Source organism: Bos grunniens, chromosome 3 (assembly GCF_055505025.1).
Source record: "Bos grunniens cultivar Pamir isolate PY7600 chromosome 3, Bosgru_T2T1.0, whole genome shotgun sequence".
Lineage (NCBI taxonomy): Eukaryota > Metazoa > Chordata > Mammalia > Artiodactyla > Bovidae > Bos > Bos grunniens.
In genome coordinates this window covers 13,657,856-13,668,804 of record NC_141167.1, presented here as the reverse complement: position 1 = coordinate 13,668,804, position 10,949 = coordinate 13,657,856, and the positions used below count along the sequence as shown (strand labels likewise).

Sequence of the window (10,949 nt, the reverse complement as noted above, 5' to 3'; positions counted from 1 at the left end):
CCGTTTTTCAGATAACTCTAAACTTTAGAAGGTTCTTCCTTAAACTGATGTAACCCATCTCCCTGTAACTAAAATCAGAGACCCTCCCGAGGCCAGCCTCTCCCGGGAGAAAGCAAGTGGTCTGCTCAAAGCACACAGCCCCTGGCATAAAAGCCAGGGTCCCAGATCACTTCTTCTCCTCTTGTCTCTCCTACTAGACTATAGCTTCCTCCCATCGGAGTTGAGCTCTGAATCACTTTTTTTAAAAAATTAAAATATGTTCAATCCACTCTATCTCTCAAGACAGAGAAGTAATTAAAATAGTTAAGGAAAAACTTTTACTTTCCATAATAATTTTAAGCTTACAGTTTCAGTGCTATTGGAGTAAAACTTCTGCTATTGACAAAACTCATCTCTCAAGAATGGCTCATTTAAAAAAATAAAAGATATTTTCTAAAAAGGTAGAGAGGACAGATAGATAAAATAATTAATAGCTGGAGTTAAGGGGTCGTGCAGACCTGACTTACAATCACACAGTAAACATGAGACTATGAGTAATCGTCTTCTGCAAGCCTCAGTTTTATCATCTGTAAATAGGGAGCACAAAAATGCCAATATTATAGGATTATTGTGAAAGTACCGCCATATAACACATGCAAAGCATTTAGCTCAGTCCTGGCGCTGTACATCTGCTCGATAAATATTTCTATTATTACAAGTGAAAATGTATTTTATGGCTTTCTCTTTCTACTATGCCTTCTTTCTACTTTTCCTTCCCTTCCCCGAGTTGGCATAAAAATTATTTTTCGTTTCCTCACCTCCAATTAGATATTGATTAGAGTATCTGATTGAGAATGAGCACTTAATAAAAGTAAATAAGTTCTGACATTTTATTTTTATTCTTGAATAAAAATGCTCACCATCCTCCTGAAAATGAGCCGTCACATTTTATTTAACAGCAGAAAAGATTTGTACATTTGGCCCCGCAGGAGCTGAGGAATCTATTTTCATTATAACAAACATTGATTTTGCATTAAAAAGTCTCATTATTTGAGATAATGACTGCTGGGCTCCTTAGTTATTCTTTTGGTTCCTAAATCATTAAAACTCTAACGTTTAAAGAGCAAGTAGAACTAGGGTGGCTCCCAAATTATTGACAGTGAGTTGTTCCCTCTGTGCCCCAGCTGTGGAGGAGATGCAAGACCAGAAGAGACGCTGAAACACGCAAGGCCAAGTCCACCTCTTCCTCTTGCCGTTCCAGAATTCCAAAGTCCAAATCAGGCTCGGTTCCTTCAGAATCTGCTTAGAAAATAAAAAGAGAAACAAACCAAAAAACAGAACAAAAAACCTTTGGTCTCTGTGTTCATGTTCATTCAGCTCTTTGAACAAATCCGGAGGCTAAAGGAGCTGGGAAGAAGAGAGGAAGTCGCACCCAACTCCAGGACACGGAGTTGGATGGCATATTGGGTGTTCACAGTGCTGGCAGGGAGATGTGGGAGGTCAACCTTCTACCATCAGCAGGATAAATTATTGACACCGGGAATATTCCCTAGTGGATGGTTTTCCATGGTTATATTCTCTGATCCTGGGCATTTATGCAGCAGGAGACCCAGCTGGACATCTCATTGGCAAGCCACATGTGCTACAACTGAGTTTTGTAGAATTTCAACCACATACACCGATTTGGATAATGTATTCTTTCAGAAGCCAGGGCTGAGCTTTAAACAAAGCATAATCCTGCCTGCATATCAATTTCCCCAGGACTGTGAGGAGGGAAAGGAAAAAAAACTCAGAAGCCCGATGCTTGGAGCTGCAGCATTTCCATCCGGGGCTGAGCAGTGGGGACGTCCAGCAGGATTCAGTCTGCAGGTTCATTAACGGGAGCACAAGGAAGGAAGGGTAGGGGGAAGGTGGGGGCACATCATAAAATATGAAAGGACTTCCCTGGAAATTGGCATCAATGTGATTTATTCAATCCAGACCCAAGCTCAACTATTTGAAAATAATTGAATAGTTGATACCCACTGCCGCTTGTAAGTGACGGGAACATGGGCTGGGGGTATAATGAAGGGAGATGCTGGGAGGAATTTAGGAAGTCCCAGATCTCAGCCTGCCCAGTCTTCTGGAAGAGGAAAGAGAACCCTCTCTGGACCCACCCTAATCACCAATCACTTTTTGTGGGAAGCTCTTTCTTATTCTATTCCTGTCCGCCCAGACGTAGGTTTCTGTAGAGCGATCACCACTGAGTGTAAACAATTTTACATCCTACCACTTGTATTTGGCATTTTGTTGTAAGCATTTTCTCTTTGCAAAAATTGTTGGCTTTTAAAACATTATATAAGCCCTATATGCCCATGGTAACAAATTAAAACAACACAGAAATACACTATAGAAATAGAAATAAATGATAGCTTTATTTTTAATAAATTATAGAAAGGGAACATTTCCCCTACACATAGACACCTATCCTCTAAGACTGACATTATGAATAGTTTAAGGCCTGGGTGGGGAAGGGATAAACTAGGAGTTTGTGATTAATAGATATACACTACTATGTATAAAATAAACAACAAGGACCTACTGTATAGCACAGGGAACTATATTCTATATCTTGTAATAGCCTATAATGGAAAAGAATATGCAAAAGAATATATATATATATCACTTTGCTGTACACCTGAAATTAACACATTGTAAAGCCACTATGTGTCAATTAAATAAATAAGAAGGGGAAAAGTGTTTAAGGCTTGTCCTTCCAGATGGTTTTCTATGTCTATAAACACACACACATACATGTACATATGTACACTTTAGAACTTCTTTACAGGAAAATATATATAAATTCTGTTCACAACTCTTTCATGAAACGACGTTGTGGATATTTCCAAGACAGTGCATCTAGAGACCCACTTCTGTCTTTTCATCCACTGTGTACATCTCATTGCTTATTTTACTTACTGCTGCCTTGCCAGGCAATTAGGGTATTTCCAATGTTTGTGACAAGCAGTGCTACAGTGTCACCGTACATATATATTCATTCGTCTGTGCGAATGTTTCTGTAGAGTTGATTCCCAGAAAGGAGAGTGCAGGATCTTAGCATGTGACCTATAAGCTTTCTCCATATTGTTTCACGCATTCCAATTATCACTTTTAATATCTGCCGAACCACCTTTTGATTCCAACTTAGCCAACTTGCATAGCAGGGGAAAAAAATAAATCTATTTAAAGCTATCCTGTCTGCAAGTGCCTCCAAGGAGTATAAGGAGACTAGTGTGGTGAGCCTGTTAGAGTATAAAATATGAAACCCCACCCCCACCAGGGCACAGTCTGGAAATATCAATAGACTGTGAAACAAAGAGAGAGTTGAACTGTGCATGGAATTTAGAGTCTCCCAGGAGATCTGGGAGAGATGGGAATTTCTGGGAAGAGAAGAATGCCAGCAACATGGCCAAAACCTTGGGGTCCTTTCCCTTACATAGTGCGGTCCGCACTGAGCTGTCGTCGGTGGTGCACTGGCAGAGGGTCAACACGAACTGATTCGCTTGCTGATTTCCACATTGTAGGTACTCCTTCCCAGGTGCAGGCCGACTCCAGGGCAACAATAATTGCCCCAGACTGTCCTGTAAACCATGGCTAGATGTCTGCTCCACCCATCAGCCCTGGGCCAATGGGACTCTCCAGGAGCAGAGGCATCAGACAGGTTCCACCTTGGAGTGAAGCAGTCAGCAAGTGAGGATGGCTCCTGCAAGGCCCAGGGTGAGGTTCAGAAGCCAACTGCAATGTAGACTGAAAGGATAAAAAGCTCCCCTCAGGAATCCATGGGAATGCTTCGGCTTCATGATGGGAAAGGGGTTTGAGTTATCTTTTGGAGATGTGAAAGAATGATCCCAGAAGGCTGAAGGACCTGGGGACCCTGGTGCCTCACTTTGGGTTGCTTCCCACTCCCTGCTGTGTCAACTAATCCTGGGTGAGCATCTTTAGCAAGAAGTCAAGACTCTACAAGCTAATCCTCACCCCTTTTCCACCATAGCCCTTCGTCTCCCTACCAACACACCCCTGCTCCATTGCACCCCACTCCTTCCCGGTCCCAAAGGATCACTGCACCCTCCTGACTCCATGCCTTGGCCCAGCCCTGCCCTCCTCCCGAGGCTTTTGCCATCCACCTAAGCTGTCACAGCCATGTCCACTCCTCAAGGTCACACACTCCCTCTTCAAACAAGACTTCAAACAATGTGTCTCCTCCTCCCCCAAAGCCCCAGAACGTTTTGTGTAAGTGGCTTCCATAGACAAAACCCCTTGTCTCCCCCACAGGCTGGAGGGCTTCCTGGAGGAGACAGGATGAAATCACACCTCTGTCCTCAGCATGGCACAACAGTTCCCACAGAGCCAGCACTAATCTGGAGTCACCAACTATGAAGCCTCTCGAACCCTCTGAGTTTTACCCCAGCCTCTGACGACATCCACGTGATGGTCACCTGAAAGGCGAAAAGGAACCATCCTTATTATACAGGTGGGGAAACCAAGGCTCGAAGAGATTTGGGGCCTCGTTCAATATCCCAGGGACAAATCTTGGGCTCAGTTCTTCTGACTACAAGCACCACCTCACTTCTACTCACTTCTGTTGCCAGAGGAAGGAGGAATCTACAACATGATCCAGCCCAGGTGCTCCTATCTGGGGCCTTGGAGTCCTGGGGATCTGCACACTGATTTCAAGGAGAACCCAGGTGGCCCAGTGCTAAAGAATCCACCTGCCAATGCAGAGGATGAGGGTTCCATCCCTGGGTTAGGAAGATCCCATGGAGAAGGAAATGGCAACCCACTCCAGTGTTCTTGCCTGGAAAATCCCACGGACAGAGGAGCCTGGCGGTCTACAGTCCATGGTGTCGCAAAGAGTCAGACTCGACTGAGCTCACACTCATACCAAGCCTCATGTCCATTTGCACACAAAGGGGAAGGAGGAAATCCTTGCCTCTTTTTGTTTGTTTGCTTACTTGCTTTTTGTTTTTGTTTTTGTTTTGGGGGGAGTTGTTTGCATTAAATGAAGAACCACTGAGGACTCCATCCTCTCATTTTACAGATGAAAAAAGCTGAGGCTCAAAGAGGAACAGTGACCTGGCCAAAGACACACAGTGAGGGTGGGGGCTCTATACTGGAGGTGCCTTTCCCAGAATTCCTTCCCCTTCGTGGCTCTGGGTTGGGGCAGCCACAGAGAAATCTGCAGGAGATCTGGAGGGTGGAAGTGCAACAGCAGCCACTATTGCAACTCAACCCTTGTGAGATCACAGGCAATGCTGCAGCCACCCCACTTGCCGGCTCACCTTGCTTCCTTGGGCCACCCAGCCAGACCTGTGCAACTCAGACTCCACTAGATTTCCTCCTTCAGCTTCCCTGAGCTCTGGGCCAGGCTTGTGTGCAACGTCATGATGAAGCCGGCCAGTTCTGCAGATCACCATATCATTCGCTGGAGGGTTGGAGGAAGCAGGAGATCACCCAGGTCCCAGTGACAGACAGATGTGGGTCCCAGTGTTCCGCCTGGCGGGTTGTAAGTCATCCTTCCAGGTTTCACTTTGTCCTTGTTCACTTCCCCTTCCTGCCATTTTCCCTTCCTGACTGCCAGCCCTACTGACCTCCAGACACGTGTGTCCAGACTAACATCACTGCCCACCAGATGCCGTGATCACAAAAGGCTTCATTCCCAGCAGAGAGTCCTCAGATCATCCCCAGTGGGTCTTTTGCTCTGATGGACCGCTAACACACAGTGAGCTCACTGCAGTCGAGAGTCTGGGTTCCTGCCCCTGCTCCTGGCTTCTCTCATGAGCTGGAAAGGTGGTCTGAGCCCCAGACCCCAGGCCGGGCCCATCAAGATCACTGCCTCCGTCTACATCTCTCGGGGCTGTTTCCCCAGGCCAGTGGCCGAAGGAGACACTTGTGTCTGGCCCTGCCCCAGACATATGCTCTGCTCCTGCCAGGCTCCAGGGCTGCCCAGTTCTGCAACTCTCTCTGTAAGGCCCTCAGAGGACTGGATGGGAGTTAGGGGGAGATGCCTTGTCTTGGCTTCACATCCTCCCCCAACTCAGTCGGGGCCTTTGAAGGCTATTTATTTCTCCTGGTCCCCAGGCCCACAACCTCCAAGCAGCTTCGGATGCCTGCTGTCCCCAGGGCTCTATTAATCAGACAGTAAAGATGTCACACTACCAGCTTGGCCATTGCCCAAGCAAGCCCTGGGCTGGCCCTTCCTCGCAGTCACTGCCTTCTGCATGCTGAGCTGGGACTTATTACTGCTCCCCACATTCTGGACTCCCGCCATCTGTAGCAGGACAGAATTTCTCCACAGCGTGGCACTGAGCTAGCGATTTCAGGTCAGCTGTTCTCTCCTTCCCTCGTCAGTCCCTCCTTCTGCAGGAAGGTCTCTGGTAGCCCAGGGACTCTCCTTTTTCAGAAGTGTTTCTGAGGGAAAAGGGCATTAGCAAAGCTAGGGAAATAAATGCATCTGAATTCAAGCTTCTCCGTTGGCACTTACTAGCTGTGTGACCTTCGAGAAGTCATACAACCTCTCTGAGCCTTAGATGACTTGTCCGTAAAGTAGGAATGTTGTGAGGATTAAATGAGGTACTGCATGGACAGCACAAAGGCCAGGCGGTGGCACATGACACCCTCTGCAAATGAAAGCCATTGCTGTTACTATTATTGCTATTGATTTTTTTTTAATCATTACAGTCACTAAACTGTGTTCTCCTTGAGGATGGGAACTGTTGTCCAGTGTGTTCTCACCAGTGCCTAGAAACACAGTGTTGAATGAATGAATAGATGTTCATTGGCCAGCCTCAGTGTATGCCACAGATAAAGCTCCTAGGACTAAAGAATGTTTAGAGATTTCAGTAGGTAAGCTTCTACTAGAGCCACTTGGGTTCTCTAACTATCTGGGTTGCATCCTCTTTGAGTTGTTTCTTTGACCACTTACTGACTCCTGATCCACTAGTAGAGACTGCACTGGAATTCCCCCAAAGGGTAGAAACCCTGCCCTGCCAGGGACACAGACCCCAGCCACACGTCCTGGCGCGGCACCCACAATCAGGGCAGCTCTGACCCAGAGCACAGCTCTGCTTTACAGCAGAATGCAGAGTCCAGTCCAAGTAAAATGCAGACCCTATTAATATCCTCCACTTAATGATGAGGACACTGAGGTGCAGAAGTAACCTGCCCAAAGTCATATGGCTAGCACTAAAAGTAGGATTCAAACCCACCTATTGCTTCTCGGATATATATTATATATAGATCTCATAAACTCTGTAAGGTAGCTATGAATATCTTCACATACAGATACAAAAACAGGCTCAGAGAGGGTTAGTAACTTGACCGAAGCCACACAGCTAACCCAGTGAATTTGCATCTTATGTAAAAAGATGCAAAGGTAAAAGCTGCAGAGTCCAAATTGCTCCTGACATCCCCTAAATGGTGGACATAGTTTTCTTTTTATATAGCCCAGTGCTGTGATTTTTACACAAACATACTCAAGCTTGAGAACTAATGAGCTGGGCTGAAGGAAGGACCAGAAGGGAAGTCTGTGTGTGAAGATGTCAGGACATCAAATCGTTAAACCGTTTAGCCACTTAGATAATCATTAGGCCCCTGGCCCAAATGAGGCAGGGAAGAGGATTCTAAGCATTCCTGCCAGATTCACTCAATTGCAATTTAATGCTGGTGCCCTTTGGTGTTAATATAGTTGAACAGACTTCATTGAGGAACTATTTAATGAGTAACATATATAAAAGCACCTTGCCTTTCCAAATGAGTGTTGTAGTAATATTTTGTGGCCTCCACTGACCAGCAATCATTGTCAGGACCTTAAGGGTTGAGCTTCTGGTTCCTTACCATATAGGGGAGGGGCGCAGTGGGGCAACTTGAAGCTGAATGTGACTCCTCTGGACAGCTGACTCCAAGACCCAGGATATCTGTCTGTATGCTGTGTATAGCCCCGGTGCTAGGAAAAAAAAAAACTACCTTTAGCCATGGAGCTAAAACTCGGTGATGCCCTAAACCAGAATTGGGCTTCCCTGGTAGTTCAGACAGTAAAGAATCTGCCTGCAATGCATGAGACCTGGGTTCAATCCCTGCGTTGGGACAATCCCCTGGAGAAGGGAACGGCTACCCACTCCAGTATTCTTGCCTGGAGAATTCCATGGACAGAGGAGCCTGGAGGGCTACAATCCAGGGGATCACAAAGAGTTGGACACAACTGAGCAACTTTCACTGAAGCAGAATAGTTGATTCTAGAATCTCATGACACTTCTGTTCCTCGGGGTCCTAGAACCGGGGAAGGTCCTCAAACACAGGCAGCAGATACAAGGAGAAGAGGGCCGAAGAGAATGCGTTGGTTAGATAGCATCAGCAACTCAATGGACATGAATTTGAGCAAACTCTGGGAGATAGTGAAGGACAGGGAAGCCTAGCATGATGCAGACCGTGGGGGCGCAAAGAGTCAGACACGACTTACCAACTGAATGACAACAAACAACAGCCCCTCACTGAGTGATAATATTCACCAACTCGTGTGATTACTCCCCTTTTTCTCCAGGGAGAGAGACTGAGGCCTGGAGGCTGCTGGACTCCCCACACCACAGATCAGCAGCCAAAGAACTTAGGACTCAGATGTCACTCCCAGCGAGGTGTCCTTCGTGCCTCGAAACGCTGCCTTCTGGCTCACAGGACACCCACAGGTGGATTTGATCTGGGCTCATCTATGTGGATGCACAGCGCTCTGTGGGAACTGGTTCCCCAGGGGAACAGGGCAGTGATGGAGAAAAGGATGAGGCTGGCCTAGGGGCTGAAGACACACTGGAGGGGGTGGGGTGGTCTGAGCCCTCGGAGCCCAGGAAACTGATCCCACAAGTGGGGCCCCCAGAGGCAGTTTCCTGCAGTGACACAAAGTTAAACAGGCGAGCACTTGAGGCCTCTGCATCTTCCTCTAGCCTTGCCTTTGTCCTGCGTGCATCCCACATTCTATGCCTCGCTCTGGAACAGCCTGACAGGGATGAGGAGCGGTGATGAGCAGTGGTCTTCCTTTCTAAGGGCATTTCTCCTGCCTCATTTCATTTCCTCCACACCACCACCCTGAGTTGGTAACTCGTGATTGCATTTTACAGATGGAGTACCAAGCTCAGCGTGGAGCAGCTTGCATACAACCCTCTGTGTCCACTCAGCGGCACAGCTGAGATTCCAGCCCCATCTTGCGAGAACACAAGCGGAACTCAGTAAGGCGTGGTATCCCACGTGGCTGCTGGGATGGTCCTCCTTGGGCGGACAACTAGACTGATGGCAAGTTCCCCCCTGATGGTGAGTTCCCCCAATCCTGTAACCCCCTCCCTGCCAGGCCTTGTGCCCGCTGCTCTGGATGCAGGCGGGGAGCGAGGCTGGGCGCTAATTTACACTTGTTTAACTACAGCTGCCGCCCTCCTGCCATGTGTCTCCCCGCCATTTATTGCGCTTTCCAAAGCCCTGCCCGGCACTCAGGGGCATTTCCTGCCTGCGCTAATGGAGGAGAATAGACGCATTATATGTGAATAATGGATTATGATGATACAATTTGGGTCTCTTAGCTCTCACCGAGCCTAGGCTGGCCTTGCATTATTGATAACTTACACACACCTTCCCGGGCGTGTTTATGTAAATATTTAATAGGGAAAGCAAGTTAACCCATTGGTTTCAACCATTCCAGAGTGTTGGAAGTAAAGGCTGTGAGGGCAACGGCAGGAGGAGATGATGAGTCACGTCCCTTTGGAAAAGCCAGAAAGTTCGCAAGATGCTTGCTTAGTCACAAGAAGTGTGTGGCCTCAAAGTTCATGGCTTCCCAAGAACTGAGAGAGAAGGGTAGGTACGCCTCACCGTGGGAAGACCCACCTGGGGTTGAGAAGACCCGTGGCCAGCAGAGCACACTTGAGAAGGTTGGGGGCAGGCAGGTTCAGACTACTGGAATGCGGCAGTGGAAGGAAGGTCTCCCTGCTGAATTTACAGGACCGTTGCTTCCCATTTTCCAAGGCTGATTTCCTGTTCTCTCACACAGCTTCCGCTTTTCACACTCCATTTCCTATTGGAAGACAATGCTTAAGAGAGGCTGCCTGGGTTGCAGCCTGGGCTCCTCCACTACCAGCTGGATGGAGAGTTACTTCCTGTCTCCGGGCACCAGGTCTCACACCCGTAAAATGGGGAGGTAACGTACTTATCTCATAGGCACTCACAGATTGCTGTGAGAATCCAATGAGACAATGTATCTGAAGTGGTTTGTGTGGTGCCCAGTATACAGGAGAGGCCCATTGCTAACCTGTGATCGTCTATAGAGATTTAAGATTCACATGCTTTCACGTAGGTCTTAGAATAAATGCCATGAGATGTGTTAACTGGCAGTGTTCCTTAGTAGTATGGAAAATAGTTGTGCGTCTCAGACGCATTGAAATACTGCCATTATTTTGCTAATATTGTTTCTGGAAAGCAGGCCACTTTCTCCCCTCTAGGAAGTCGTGAGAGTGGGCATGTGCCCCATCTGCTAATGCAGAGGGTACAGGAGACCTCCCTCCCCACCCCACCACCAGCACCCTGGCCTTGGGCATCTCCCCGCTTGGGGTTCATCTCCCCCAAACCCTCTTCTCAGGTTGCCATTGATAACCTGCCATTCTCCAAGCTCACTTCCCTGAGCTGCCAAGTCTTCACACAGCTGCCTCCTCTACCTGAATTTCCTTCTTTCCAGCATGTGGTTTAGTCTCCCCTCCTCCATAAAGCCTTCCCTTCCTCATTACTGAGCTCATCTTATAACTGAAATGCTGGTGTGTCCTTCTGCCCACCCAGCAGATTTGCAGGTCCAAGGTCCCAGGAGGCAGGGCTATGACAAAGCGCTCCCACAGTCATCACCTCCAGCACATGGGGTCCCAGGCTGGGTGCTATGAGAAGGCAGCTGGGCACTAACAGGTAATAGTCTG

General features: G+C 47.6%; 1 long non-coding RNA gene across 1 annotated transcript; it reads right to left on the bottom strand.

Annotated features, from left to right (window-relative positions):
* Positions 1-907: 907 nt before the first annotated feature.
* On the bottom strand, positions 908-10,063 carry LOC147375034 (uncharacterized). Its single transcript, XR_015161513.1, has 3 exons — positions 9,877-10,063; positions 7,852-7,960; positions 908-1,278 (listed from the first exon to the last, which is right to left on the bottom strand). It is a non-coding gene; the product is annotated as an uncharacterized LOC147375034 (long non-coding RNA).
* Between the last annotated feature and the right edge of the window lie 886 nt (positions 10,064-10,949).